General features: G+C 41.0%; 1 protein-coding gene across 5 annotated transcripts in view; it reads right to left on the bottom strand.

Moving 5' to 3' along the window:
- The window catches only part of LOC128705108 (glycerol-3-phosphate acyltransferase 3-like), a 105,472-nt gene that overhangs the window by 67,210 nt on the left and 22,295 nt on the right, over positions 1 to 15,967 (bottom strand). The window lies entirely within an intron of this gene.

Here is a 15,967-nt window from a genome sequence, read left to right as displayed (position 1 = left end):
GGTAATAGATTGAGACACTTCGCCTCACCTGACTACAGTATATAACACTGCTACGGTCCTATGCTGTACATTCTACAAGACTGATGGACTGAACACATCGACTCCAGGCTGAGGGACTGATTACCTCAAACTACTCCTCTCCTTATAGCTTCCTGCTTTGTATTGGACTGATAAAGCCACTGTGTAGCGAAACGTTTCCTGAATAAAGATTCCCATATGTTGCATAAGTGTCTCAATCTTCAACTTGTCCAGTTGTAGCGGCCGCAGCCGCAGCAAGCAGCAACAAGGCTGCTCCTACATCTTGCCGTCCCCTGGGCCTATCCGAACTCCAGTGATGGCCAAGTTGGCAAGTACTGCTGCAACAACATGCAAGGAACCTATAGTGACATAAAAACTGACGGTGACGACAACGAAATGGACTAAATATGACAAAAGAGGGACCGGCATTCAAGTACCAGACCTGCTGCCAGACGTGAACCAGACATGAGACGTTTTCCACTACAATGAAATAACTGACCTCCATATCAACTGCACCAGTGTTTAACGGGAAGACAACATGGCAGAAAACCTGATCAACTAAATCTCCAAGGAAATGACAGGTCTGTAGGACTTTTTTCTTCAGTGCCAAACGAGGGAAAGAATTGAGCATTTAAACATGGCTGACCGGCATCCAAACAGCCGCTACTGCCAGACGTACAACTAGCGAAGTGAAATTATCATCTTTACTGACGTTCATCTGTTGACAGTAGCATCATATCTGTACCATCATCATATCACCTGTACCAGTGCTAACGAGAGGGAAACACAGGAGACATCGTCAAATCAACAGTACAAAACTCCAAGGTTATAGGTCGGATATCCCTCAGTGCCAGTCGTGAGAAAGAAGTGAATAGTTAAACAGTCAAGGTTAATGTTATAGTAGCTGACCTATATTCAGCTGACCAGTGTACAGTGAGAGAATCATAGCAGAAAACGCCAAATATATCTATAAACTCAAGGAAAGTCAGGTTGTAGGTGGCGTTACTCCCCTCAGTGTTTTAAAAATGGCTGAATCAGCAAAACAGGTCAGGAGACAACAACACCACACAACCCCCGATAAATGGAACTGAGGGGGATTTGGAAGGATAAAACCAGGGAAAAGTGAACAGTGAAGAGGGTTTTGAAGAGGAAATTTTACTAGTAATTCAGTGGTGATTGCTAAAGCAGATACTAAGTGTACTAGGGAAAGGAAAAGAGAAATAAATATTGTATATGAGTAAAAGAGCGAAGAGTGAAAATGGCAGGCATTAGGGGGGTACAGGCTGCCATAATTATATTTATATTTCTTCTTCAATTCCATGAAGAAAGTAATCAGTCATGGGGGCTGGAAAAGATGAATGGAGTAACAGCGCCCTGGACAGTAAAAGCCCAACAGTTGCCATCCTACCAGAAAAGTAAATGTCACTATCGCCGCAAGGTATGGCAACACCGCATACCTAAACAAAAACAGTGGCACACAGCTCTTATTGTAGCGCTCTTAAGTGGTGATATCCAAATTAATCCAGGACCTCAAACTATTGTGCAGAGGCAAAACAGACAGATAAATGACGGCAATAATGACGGTCTAGTAGCTAGGAATGATAACCTTAACTCCATATGTAATGCATACATAGGTCAATGTGAGACAATACAGCCATTATTATCTCAAACACTACCAAACAGGTGCATACACTGTACTAAAGTACGCATGAAAAACAGAAAAGGCACCTTATGTAAAATGTGTAAGGGGTGGGTGCATGATGGATGTATGTACAATTATAGCAACGGTGCCAGAAATCATTTTGTGTGTAACAAATGCACTTTGGCACAGTTACCCTTTAGCAGTGATGACATTGATTTACCTAATTTTAATACAAATGACCCATTGCCATATATTGATGATTATGATTGTTTTATGAAAACAGGCCTTCACTTTATTCATGTCAATGCAAGATCACTTCTTCCTAAATTGGCAGAGATTAGGATTCTAGCTAACAAAATTAGGGCGGCAGTTATAACCATCTCTGAATCTTGGTTGGATGATACGGTGACTGACGACGAGGTCAAAATAGATGGTTACAATATAAAACGCTTAGATAGGAACAGAAAGGGTGGTGGAGTATGTGCCTACATTAGAAATGACTTAGCTTACAACCCAAGACCTGATTTAAATAACAATAAACTGGAGATTCTATGGTTTGAAGTGCTGCTTCCTAAGACCAAACCCATCTTAGTAGGAACTAGTTACCGCCCTCCTACCCAGGACCAGTTCTTAGAAGACTTTTCCAGAGTCTTGTCCGGAGTTGAAAACAATTGCGAGACAATAATACTGGGCGACTTTAATATCTGTTTTCAGCAGCAAAATAACGGGCTATGCAAAAGGTATAAGCAAATTCTAGGATTAAATAGTTACACTCAACTAATTAATACTCCAACCCGGATCACACAGTTCTCAGCCACCCTAACTGACCACATACTTTGTAACCGCTCTGAGAACATTAGTCAGTCAGGCGTCATTACCACAGGTCTTAGTGATCATTTCATCATTTACTGCACCAGGAAAATAACTAGGGATAGGATAGGCCTACACAGGACAATAAAAATGAGGTCAACTAGAAACTACAGTAAAGAAACACTGGTAAATAGGCTACACAATTGTGACTGGACAGAGATAACAAGTTGCACGGACGTAAACGATGCCTGGGAAAAATTCAAAACAATGTTCACTACCATCCTTGATAATATTGCACCAGTTAAAGAGGTTAGGATTAAACGAAGAACTGAGCCCTGGATGAATACTGAGATATTAGATAATATGAAATTCAGAGACCAGCTGCTAAAAAGATTTAAAGCAAACAGACAGGATATTGCAGCACTAAATGAAATCCAAAGGGTGAGGAACAGAGTACAGAGACTTATAAAAGGAGCAAAGGCAAAGCACTACTGCTCAAAAATTGAGTATAAGCATAACCCCAGAAAGCTCTGGCAACAACTAAAACAGTTGGGGTATAGCCATAAGCCAGTAGATAGGTCTAACATAGTACTCACTATCGATAATGAGGTATGCCACGAAACATCTTAGGTGGCAAATAGCTTTAATTCCTACTACACATCTGTTGCATCAACACTAGTAAGTAAACTACCAGCTGCATCAAATACCTTTAACACAGACTCTGATAAGTTTCAAACATACTATACCAATAAAGGGGTAACCCCAAACAGTTGTCAACTAGTAAGTGTATCTCATGACTTTATTCAAAAAGAACTAAGCAGGTTAAACCCAACTAAGAGCACAGGCCCTGATAACATCCCGTCTAAGTTCCTAAAAGATGGTGCTTCTGAACTGTCAATCCCTATTGCTCACATAATAAATCTATCAATCACCACTAATACAGTACCGGAGGGGTTCAAGGAGGCCAGAGTCACTCCTATCTTCAAGAAAAATAGTAGGTCTGATGTAAGCAACTATAGGCCTGTTAGTATACTCAGTATAATATCTAAAATTCTAGAGAGGGCGGTGTATTCTCAAGTAGTTAAGTACCTTAATGACAACAACATTCTCCATAGCTATCAATCGGGCTTTAGAAGATCCTACTCAACCGACACCTCCCTTATTAATCTGATGGATTACCTGAGAACTGAAATGTCAAAGGGGAACCTCATAGGCATGGTAACCTTAGACCTGCAAAAGGCCTTCGATACTGTCAACCACAATATATTATGTAATAAACTTCAAGCTATTGGTATAGGTTCTGTAGACTGGTTTAAGTCCTACCTTAGCAACAGGAGACAAATAGTCAAAATCAACAAAACAGAATCAGAACCCCTGCCGATAACATGTGGAGTTCCCCAAGGTAGTATTCTGGGTCCCTTATTATTCTTATGTTATGTCAATGATATGCCTATCAGTGTCAAGTGCAAACTCCTACTGTATGCAGATGACAGTGCTCTGTTAGTGTCAGGTAAAGACCCGCAAGATATTGCTAATGTTTTAACACTGGAACTGGAGTCCTGCAGCAAATGGTTAGTAGACAACAAACTATCATTACACCTAGGGAAAACTGAAGCCATTCTCTTTGGCACGAAACAAACTGAGAAGGGTAAATAATTTTAATGTTCAATGTAATGGGGAGCCCATCACTTTGGTTTCATCAGTAAAATATTTGGGAATCCCCTTTGACCCATGCATGTCAGGAGAATTGATAGGGAACAGTGTAGTAAAGAAAGCGAATGCCAAACTGAAGTTCCTGTATAGACAAGCACAGTGTCTACCTACTGAGGCTCGCAGGACCCTATGTCTAGCCCTTATACAATGCCATATGGATTACGCTTGCTCTTCTTGGTACTCTGCCTTGACAAAAAAACTGAAAGATAGACTGCAAATCACCCAGAACAAAATCGTAAGATTCATCCTGGGGCTGGGACCAAGAGAACATGTAGGCCAGGATGAATTACAGCAGTTGGATATGCTGAATGTTGAAGACAGAGTAAAACAACTGAAGCTAAATCATGTTTATAAAATTGCTCACAAACAATGTCCAGAATATCTTGCTGTCAATTTTGTCAAGGTTGGGAACCAAAGCAATCATAGTACTAGGGGGAGAGAGCACAACTTTGTAGTACCCACAGTCAGTGGCCAGGCTTCAAACACCTTTTATTGTACAGCAATAAAGGAATGGAACAGACTACCCGCACATGTCAAAGCCAGTCATAGCGTGAACCAGTTCAAGAAGAGTGCCAAAAGGTGTCTGATGAATGTAGCTACAGAAAGGGAGGGGAATGATTTTCTATTTTTTAGCTAACATACGTGTAAATTTTACCTTATTCCTTGTAATGACCCTCGTATTGTAGATAGTCTTAATGACCTTGATGTAGCAGATAGTCTTTTTAGTATGATAATAAGATGTTATCTTCATTGTAGAATAATAAGAAAATATTATAACCTTTATACTATAATAATAAGGTAAAAGGACCCCAATGGAAATAAGTCACTCTGTCTGACTTTTTTGGGTTATCCTAGGTTCTCTACACATATGCTGCTATGTATGATAATTCTATGTAACTGTATTTGTGTATACCTGAATAAACTTACTTACTTACTTACTTACTTACTTTTCAAACCATTCATCACAATGGAGAGGGAGCATGGACACTGGGGTCGTCCCACAGTTACTAAAAACAACAGACATAGCCCCACTCCACAAAGGGGGCAGTAAAGCAACAGCAAAGAACTACAGACCAATAGCACTAACATCCCATATCATAAAAATCTTTGAAAGGGTCCTAAGAAGCAAGATCACCACCCATCTAGAAACCCATCAGTTACACAACCCAGGGCAACATGGGTTTAGAACAGGTCGCTCCTGTCTGTCTCAACTATTGGATCACTACGACAAGGTCCTAAATGCACTAGAAGACAAAAAGAATGCAGATGTAATATATACAGACTTTGCAAAAGCCTTCGACAAGTGTGACCATGGCGTAATAGCGCACAAAATGCGTGCTAAAGGAATAACAGGAAAAGTCGGTCGATGGATCTATAATTTCCTCACTAACAGAACACAGAGAGTAGTCGTCAACAGAGTAAAGTCCGAGGCAGCTACGGTGAAAAGCTCTGTTCCACAAGGCACAGTACTCGCTCCCATCTTGTTCCTCATCCTCATATCCGACATAGACAAGGATGTCAGCCACAGCACCGTGTCTTCCTTTGCAGATGACACCCGAATCTGCATGACAGTGTCTTCCATTGCAGACACTGCAAAGCTCCAGGCGGACATCAACCAAATCTTTCAGTGGGCTGCAGAAAACAATATGAAGTTCAACGATGAGAAATTTCAATTACTCAGATATGGTAAACATGAGGAAATTAAATCTTCATCAGAGTACAAAACAAATTCTGGCCACAAAATAGAGCGAAACACCAACGTCAAAGACCTGGGAGTGATCATGTCGGAGGATCTCACCTTCAAGGACCATAACATTGTATCAATCGCATCTGCTAGAAAAATGACAGGATGGATAATGAGAACCTTCAAAACTAGGGAGGCCAAGCCCATGATGACACTGTTCAGGTCACTTGTTCTATCTAGGCTGGAATATTGCTGCACACTAACAGCACCTTTCAAGGCAGGTGAAATTGGTGACCTAGAAAAATGTACAGAGAACCTTCACGGCGCGCATAACGGAGATAAAACACCTCAATTACTGGGAGTGCTTGAGGTTCCTAAACCTGTATTCCCTGGAACGCAGGAGGGAGAGATACATGATTATATACACCTGGAAAATCCTAGAGGGACTAGTACCGAACTTGCACACGAAAATCACTCACTACGAAAGCAAAAGACTTGGCAGACGATGCACCATCCCCCCAATGAAAAACAGGGGTGTCACTAGCACGTTAAGAGACCATACAATAAGTGTCAGGGGCCCGAGACTGTTCAACTGCCTCCTGGCATACATAAGGGGGATTACCAACAGACCCCTGGCAGTCTTCAAGCTGGCACTGGACAAGCACCTGAAGTCGGTTCCTGACCAGCCGGGCTGTGGCTCGTACGTTGGTTTGCGTGCAGCCAGCAGCAACAGCCTGGTTGATCAGGCTCTGATCCACCAGGAGGCCTGGTCACAGACCGGGCCGCGGGGGCGTTGACCCCCGGAACTCTCTCCAGGTAAACTTCAGGTAATAGGGTAATAACTCGACAAATCTTCTCAAGAGTCTCTGTAAAACAACGTCATAACGTTGCCTTGGCTGTCTTCCCGCACATGTTGAGAGATGTCAATATATTCTCCTTCAACGGGACAAAACACAAAAAAATATGCTTATTAGTGATTAGGAGGTAATTATATTTGTTTATGCCTTACCTTGGCACAACAGAAGTACAGATCTCGTGATAATTCAATTTATAATTTGACCACAATGATAAATGATCTTCGCTGGCGTGATGCAACAATACCGTCACACTGAAGACTATATGGCATTGTTTACCTTATTAATTTTTAAGGGCTGATTTTGATCATTATTGCATTCATTGGGAAGCGCTAAACCCGTAGAGTTCATACAGCACATGAGAAATGCGAGAATCATATTCAGTCCAAGGAAGGGGAGATCTGGTCCAGTTCCCTGGATCAAGAGCCCCTCACCTTTGATTAGAGAGTTGATCTTGAACAGTCGCCCTTTTATATATTAAATTTACATCATTAGAGTAATAATTTGTTTTAACTGGAAAATTTGGTATAATTTTCGTAAATTTATAATGTATAAATTTCAATAATGTAAATGTGTAAAATGTGTTGCTGCTGATCTAAATTTAATTTTTCGAGCGAAAAAAGAATCAGCAGTCGCAGAGAGAGGAGAGGGGAATACTGGTCAAATAACAGTCGAATTGAATCGGACGTCATCAGGGCAAAATTTGAGTGGAGCGGTCTCAGACGACAATCAAATAATGGAGTAATGCCCGCTACTGCCGAATGGGAAGCCAATTTGTGTAAAACCACTATAACAGAGTGGCAAGACTGGAAAATATTGAAGGACACTGGTGACTTCCTTACAACACGCCTTGGATAAGTAATACTAACCTATTTTGTGCAGGAGTTTAACGTTGCCCTTCGTATTTCTACCAGTCTAGGTAGGGTTAAGATGTGTTCCACCTGTGATCCAAATGGTGTGTGTTTATATTAATAATTTAGTTAATGTGTTCACCATATGCTGTTATAGTGTCGATATCAAGTGTAATAGACCCTAATACGTATTCAGTCAAATCAAAACCAATTCATTCAGTCCACCAATACAATCTTACCAGAGTTACTAGTTTTCTTAAATATTAATATATAATTTTAGTTCCCGCTTAGTGTGAGTGTTGTTGGGAAGGTGGGCATCGGAGGAGCCACTGTCCTGCGACCTATTGTTACCTAAGTCCCACTTGCCTCAGAGGTGTAACAAAAAACTGGTGAGTAATAAATGTCTTAATTGCATCTTACCCAAATTACATATATAAAATTAATAGTGAAGCTTGTGCATGTAATTTCTCAAATCAGGAACAACACAACATGCAAGATGCCAGACACAGCTCCAGACACCCGCTGTCTGAAGGCTCAACGTCGGAAGAGCCAGGCGCCTACACTCCGCCTGAGGAAGTAACATTAACCAGCTTTCCCCAGTGGCCGTAGAAACCCGTAGATCGATTTGCTATTAATATATTCATGAGGAATTCTAAGCTAGTACGGGTTTTTACAGTGCCTTGGTTCAGATTCGATCGAAGGAAGGAGAGGGCAACTTTTAATTCTTTAAATAAGAGTCCTTCACTGGTGTCAAGGCACCTACCGCTCACAGGATGAGCACGGGGAGACTAACCACTCAGGCGGCACAACTAACAACTAACCGAATAACTGACAATGTATCAAGGCGTCGTACATCCTCTCTTTTTGCTCTGCTGACTCGTTAATGAAGGTGTCTTGATACCGGTGAAGATAAGATTTTTTGTATTTTTAACCCCCGGAGGGTTGCCCACCAAGGATAGCCCCAAAAAAGGCAGTGCGTCATCAAGGGACTGTCTTATTTCCATTGGGATCCTCAATCTTGTCTCCCAAGATGCGACCTACATCAGTGAACTAACACCCAGGTATTTGTTTGCTAGGTGAACAGGACAGCAGGTTTAAGGAAACACGCCCAATGCTTCCTTTTACACTTGCTGGGGATTGAACCATAGATATGGAAATTTATTTGGTCCCTAAAGTTCCACAGGACAGACACGGCGAACCAAGGGATCTCAGCAAGTCCGTAATGGAACGGCTGAGCTGGGTGGCCCTTAAACCCACCCAAACAAAAAGCGTTCTCCCTGAGTTGGCGTGGTTGGTAAGCTTATTTAATTTATAGATTTACCATTCAGGGAAGGAGTAGGCAGTTTTACTGGTAGTACACTAATATTAGGATCATTGAGGCAACTGTAGATAATAATAATGTAGACCTAAGACCTTAACATGGGTAGTAATAGGCCGATAATGTAGGCAAACACTAGGATAAGTTAGCTAGGGAGAACTGGCAGCCCTAGTTTGAACGAAGAGACGAGGGTCTGGAAGAGAGACCAGCTTGTTCTTCTTAAGACAGACACCAACTGGACAAGACGTGCCGTGAGCAGCAGACGGCGCCCCCCATGTGTCTTCACATTTGAGACCTGGGGAAATCTGGTAGAGGCACCTCGATGTACCATAGATGACCTCCGTCAGGCCCATACAGTAAGACAAGACCTCCACTTTATCTCGTAGATTTCTGGCCAGTGTCTGGGGAGAATTGTGAGTTGATCTGTAGGCCCTTTGCGCAGCAGGCAGTGCATGCCCAGTAAGTACCAGCGTCTCTTGTCAGTCTGGAAGCTAGTGTCCGTGTCTGCATAGTTATACTAGGGGATACACACCCTCTTGGATATAGGAATTTCTGAGGTGCAGGCAATATTCCTGAATATTGCAGGAATTAAGGCTCCCGGTTGCACGTGGTTTCTGAGGGGAAGTCCAGAGGGGCTAAGGCTAAGCTTAGGGAAGTTGAAGATCAGGATATATGCTGCAACACCAAGTAAGTTAGTACCTTTATACGTGCATGCAGGCGAGTTTCTTGCAACATCAATCATTTGTGAAAATCTGTCCTATAAGCCACTTGTGAGGCTGAGGTACCCACCTCAGAGCTCGGTGTCAACAGAGTTTGCCAGGGTAGGCGACTCACTTGGAGGCAGTCCACACAAATTTTCACAAAAGTGGTCCTTCGAAACCGTGATGTGGAATAGCTAGGTTTAGCTATCATAGCTAGGCCACAGTTAGGAACCGGTTTAACAGAGTTAGGTTAAGTTAGCACACCTAGGCCCAGAGTTACACAGAGGCTAGGCCAAGCTGACTATACAAAGAAGTTATTTGCAGTAATTTACAGGCAGGCCAGGTAGGCTAGAGAAGCTTGTGAATTTAATTATTTACAGTGATTACAAGTAATCCAGAGTAGGAGACTTGTGTGTTAATTACTTAGTGGATTTGCAAGGGAGCCACAGTTAGGCTAGGCTTGTGCAATATTTACATCAGTTATAGTAGCTAGGACATATTTAACCTAGTTATTATTTACATGGAGTTATAAAGCCAGGTTTAAGCTATAGCACACTAGCTAGGTTAGGATTTACCTTATCCAACCATCCACACTAGACTGAGTAAGCTAGGCCAAGCTATTTACATACATTATTCATTTACTGTTTCACAAGTTGAATTGTTGAATTTACTTGTGCAAATTAAGTGATTTTTTAATTTTTATACTGCACTTTTTATTGTGTGATTTTCATTGTCTTTGATTCATGTTAATGTGGGATTTGTGAATTGTACTTGACACTAGGTTAAGTCCTGTAATTATTTGCTGACATTGTACAGGAAAGTGCTAGGTTAAGCTTTCACATCGATACACATTTTGATTGGGATTTGAGAGCTAACAGTGTACATTTTAAGTCAGAGTAGAGTCAATATAACAAAGGGAATTGTCAAGCTTGTTGAGAAGCCTTGAGACTCGTTCATTCTCACCTAACACCGTGACGTGCTGTGGAGTGGACTGGGTAAAGTACAATTAGTGTCACACTCCTCTTTAAACTTCGACAATGGCAGATGGGAGTTCAGGAGAATCTGGTTCAGTGTTAACAAAATTAAAATGATCAGTGGCGGCATACAAAGGGCATCTGAACAGAACGCGGAACAGGTGCAAGGCTACTTGCCAATGCAGTAACGAAGACTGCGATGATTTGCAAGCTTGCTTGAAGAGTTTGGGGGAAAAATGGGAAGCCTATGAACAAGCATTCTCAGCATATGAGCTACATGCTATTGAGGATAATGAATCCCAGGGTAGTCTTCAGCAGGCTCTGGACGAATTCACTAAGGATGATGTAGATTGTCATCAGGAGATGAATACGTACAAAGATAAGTTAAGTACATTAAAGGCTAGTATTCCAAGGGTGGTGTCGAACACCGCAGGTACCCCAAACAGCCACACACCTGTCAATATGTTGCCCAGGTTGTCCCAGTTGAATTTACCGATATTTGACGGAACCCTAACTGAGTACATTGCTTTCTGGGATCAGTTTAAAGCCCAGATAGATGACAGGAACGATTTGTCAGATGCCGTCAAATTGCAGTATTTGCGGTCGCAGCTCAAGGGTAAAGCCTTAGACCTGGATCGGCACTACCAGATTACTGACACTAATTACCAACATGCCAAAGACCAATTAGAAGACATGTTTGGCAACACTGAGGAGATAAAAGTGGCCATACTTTATCGGTTGTTGGATCTAGAGGCTTGCCGACATGACCGTCAAAGCCTAGAGAAGTTCCGTATTGAAATTATGAGCTTGACAAACAGTTTCAGAGATTTGCATGATGAGGATGATTCAGAATGCGTCCTTAGCCAGGTGATTCAGAGGAAACTGGCTAGCACTACAGTGCATGAGTGTTACGAGTATGGCCATACCAGTTTTATTTTATAATTGGATATGCCCCTTTATTTTATAATATACATGTTAAGGCTAATATTAATGCTAATATTGTATTATATTATGTTTCGTTACGCTTTAATATTATTTCCATGTAGTGGGAAACCACTAGGTTTAAGTGCCGTTAGCAGTTCAGGTACTGAGGTCTCCCTCAGTCACGTGACCAACCTGACGTCGGCTTACCACTCAGTGGTACCGCCATTAGGTTCACAGCACCTGCTCAGAGTAGGTTCTCAGCTCTTGCTCAGAGCAGGTTCACTACTCAGAGTAGCTTTACGGGAGCAGTCAGGTGTAACATATCGACTTCTTTATTTTTCAACCGATTACGTTCATTTTTGGTGTACTATTAGAAGCTTATATAAAACATCCTGTGCTGAAGTTTCAATCATATCGGCCAAAAAGTAAATGAAATATGCAAAATTTACGAAAAATTGCATTTGGCAGGGGAGTCCTTCTCAGTGGTACTTGGAAAAGTGGTTTTGACACTTGCTGCTGATAGAACACCTCTAATTCCATCATGAACTACGTACCTTTTCTAAAATAAACCTTATCTTCATGCTAAAAAAAAAATAAGTTTCATAACTTTTTTGTCATATTGGAAGATGTCGGTCTTGTTTCCCACATAAATCTAAAAATATTTCGGATAGTTCAGAAAGGTACGTATTTTCGTGTAAATCAATCATTCTCCTATGTTTGTTGTGAAAATCAAGTCAATTCATTCATAAATAAGGATGCAGTCCCCCTAAATAGGTAAATAAGTTACTTTCGAGATATAGGCCGAAGCGCGCGGCACCCCCGCTGCCCGGGAAATAATTTTTTTCCCCGAAAAATTCGCCTTATTTTACACTTTTTCCGCGACCTACGAGTGTTTATTACAGTTAACCATTGTAAATCCGTTTTCTCTCATCACTGATGAGAGAGGGCGGACCCTCTCTTCACCTTCAGGGGAAATATCGATAGAAATTTTTTCCCTGGGGCGTCATATTATGCTATATATATTTTTTTAAGGTGTACTTTTTATGTTTATATGCTATTATTATATTGCATTATGTCATAATAGATCAATTGTGATAGATAAATAAGCCTTATAATTGATATTAGCGTGGGTATGGAATATTTATGGAATATTTTGTTGGCTGGAGGTGTTGGCCATTTTGGGTACTATACCCAGGGTACCTGACTGGTTACTTGATCATATTAGCTCCGCCCACTCTGGCATGATCTCAGATGGTGAATTTGTAAGTAAGTAAATTTATTCAGGTATACACAATACAGTTACATAGAATTATCATACATAGCAGCATATGTGTAGAGAACCTAGGATAACCCAAAAAAGTCAGACAGAGTGACTTATTTCCATTGGGGTCCTTTTACCTTATTATTATAATATAAAGGTTATAATATTTTCTTATTATTCTATAATGAAGATAACATCTTATTATCATACTAAAAAGACTATCTACTACACGAGGGTCATTAAGACTATCTACAATACGAGGGTCATTAAGACTATCTACAATACGAGGGTCATTAAGACTATCTACTACCCGAGGGTCATTACGACTATCTACAATACGAGGGTCATTACTAGGGATAAGGTAAAATTTACACGTATTTTAGCTAAAAAATAGAAAATCATTCCCCTCCCTTTCTGTTGCTTCATTCATCAGACACTTTTTGGCAGTCTTCTTGAACTGGTTCAAGCTATGACTGGCCTTGACATTTGTGGGTAGTCTGTTCCATTCCTTTATTGCTGTACAATAAAAGGTGTTTGAAGCCTGGCCACTGACTGTGGGTACTACAAAGTTGTGCTCTCTCCCCCTAGTACTATGTTTGCTTTGGTTCCCAACCTTGACAAAATTGACAGCAAGATATTCTGGACACTGTTCGTGAGCAATTTTATAAACATGATTTAGCTTCAGTTGTTTTACTCTGTCTTCAACATTCAGCATATCCAACTGCTGTAATTCATCCTGGCCTACATGTTCTCTTGGTCCCAGCCCCAGGATGAATCTTACGATTTTGTTCTGGGTGATTTGCAGTCTATCTTTCAGTTTTTTTGTCAAGGCAGAGTACCAAGAAGAGCAAGCGTAATCCATATGGCATTGTATAAGGGCTAGACATAGGGTCCTGCGAGCCTGGTAGACACTGTGCTTGTCTATACAAGAACTTCAGCCTGGCATTCGCTTTCTTTACTACACTGTTCCCTATCAATTCTCCTGACATGCATGGGTCAAAGGGGATTCCCAGATATTTAACTGATGAAACCAAAGTGATGGACTCCCCATTACACTGAACATTAAAATTATTTACCCTTCTCAGTTTATGTTTCGTTCCAAAGAGAATGGCTTCAGTTTTCCCTAGGTGTAATGATAGTTTGTTGTCTACTAACCATTTGCTGCAGGACTCCAGTTCCAGTGTTAAAACATTAGCAATATCTTTTGGGTCTTTACCTGTCACTAACAGAGCACTGTCATCTGCATACAGTAGGAGTTTGCACTTGACACTGATAGGCATATCATTGACATAACATAAGAATAGTAAGGGACCCAGAATACTACCTTGGGGAACTCCACATGTTATCGGCAGGGGTTCTGATTCCGTTTTGTTGATTTTGACTATTTGTCTCCTGTTGCTAAGGTAGGACTTAAACCAGTCTACAGAACCTATACCGATAGATTGAAGTTTATTACATAATATATTGTGGTTGACAGTATCGAAGGCCTTTTGCAGGTCTAAGGTTACCATACCTATGAGGTTCCCTTTTGACATTTCAGTTCTCAGGTAATCCATCAGATTAATAAGGGAGGTATCGGTTGAGTAGGATCTTCTAAAGCCCGATTGATAGCTATGGAGAATGCTGTTGTCATTAAGGTACTTAACTACTTGAGAATACACCGCCCTCTCCAGAATTTTAGATATTATACTGAGTATACTAACAGGTCTATAGTTGCTTACATCAGACCTATTATTTTTCTTGAAGATAGGAGTAACTCTGGCCTCCTTGAACCCCTCCGGTACGGTATTAGTGGTGATTGATAGATTTATTATGTGAGCAATAGGGATTGACAGTTCAAAAGCACCATCTTTTAGGAACTTAGATGGGATGTTATCAGGGCCTGTGCTCTTAGTTGGGTTTAACCTGCTTAGTTCTTTTTGAATGAAGTCATGAGATACACTTACTAGTTGACAACTGTTTGGGGTTACCCCTTTATTGGTATAGTATGTTTGAAACTTATCAGAGTCTGTGTTAAAGGCATTTGATGCAGCTGGTAGTTTACTTACTAGTGTTGATGCAACAGATGTGTAGTAGGAATTAAAGCAATTTGCCACCTTAGATGTTTCGTGGCATACCTCATTATCGATAGTGAGTACTATGTTAGACCTATCTACTGGCTTATGGCTATATCCCAACTGTTTTAGTTGTTGCCAGAGCTTTCTGGGGTTATGCTTATATTCTTCAATTTTTGAGCAATAGTGCTTTGCCTTTGCTCCTTTTATAAGCCTCTGTACTCTGTTCCTCACCCTTTGGAATTCATTTAGTGCTGCAATATCCTGTCTGTTTGCTTTAAATCTTTTTAGCAGCTGGTCTCTGAATTTCATATTATCTAATATCTCAGTAGTCATCCAGGGTTCAGTTCTTCGTTTAATCCTAACCTCTTTAACTGGTGCAATATTAAGAATGGTAGTGAACATTGTTTTGAATTTTTCCCAGGCATCGTTTACGTCCGTGCAACTTGTTATCTCTGTCCAGTCACAATTGTGTAGCCTATTTACCAGTGTTTCTTTACTGTAGTTTCTAGTTGACCTCATTTTTATTGTCCTGTGTAGGCCTATCCTATCCCTAGTGATTTTCCTAGTGCAGTAAATGATGAAATGATCACTAAGACCTGTGGTAATGACGCCTGACTGACTAATGTTCTCAGCGCGGTTGCAAAGTATGTGGTCAATTAGGGTGGCTGAGAACTGTGTGATCCGGGTTGGTTTATTAATTAGTTGGGTGTAGCTATTTAATCCTAGAATTTGCTTATACCTTTTGCATAGCCCGTTATTCTGTTGCTGAAAACAGATATTGAAGTCGCCCAGTATTATTGTTTCGCAATTGCTTTCAACTCCGGACAAGACTCTGGAAAAGTCTTCTAAGAACTGGTCCTGGGTGGGAGGGCGGTAACTAGTTCCTACTAAGATGGGTTTGGTCTTGGGAAGCAGCACTTCAAACCATAGAATCTCCAGTTTATTGTTATTTAAATCAGGTCTTGGGTTGTAAGCTAAGTCATTTCTAATTGTCGAAGATCAAAATGAATTTTTTATGAGAGAGCCACAAAATTTGATTAACACAAGCCTATCCGATGTTATCCTGACGCCAAATGACTTCGAACAGGCGATAAATGACATGCCCATGCACTCTGCCCCAGGGCCAGACTCATGGAACTCTGTGTTCATCAAGAACTGCA

Source organism: Cherax quadricarinatus, chromosome 26, assembly GCF_038502225.1.
Source record: "Cherax quadricarinatus isolate ZL_2023a chromosome 26, ASM3850222v1, whole genome shotgun sequence".
NCBI classification, from domain to species: Eukaryota; Metazoa; Arthropoda; class Malacostraca; order Decapoda; family Parastacidae; genus Cherax; species Cherax quadricarinatus.
The sequence above is the reverse complement of the archived record's forward strand: the minus strand, read 5'-3'. Positions and strand labels throughout refer to the sequence as shown.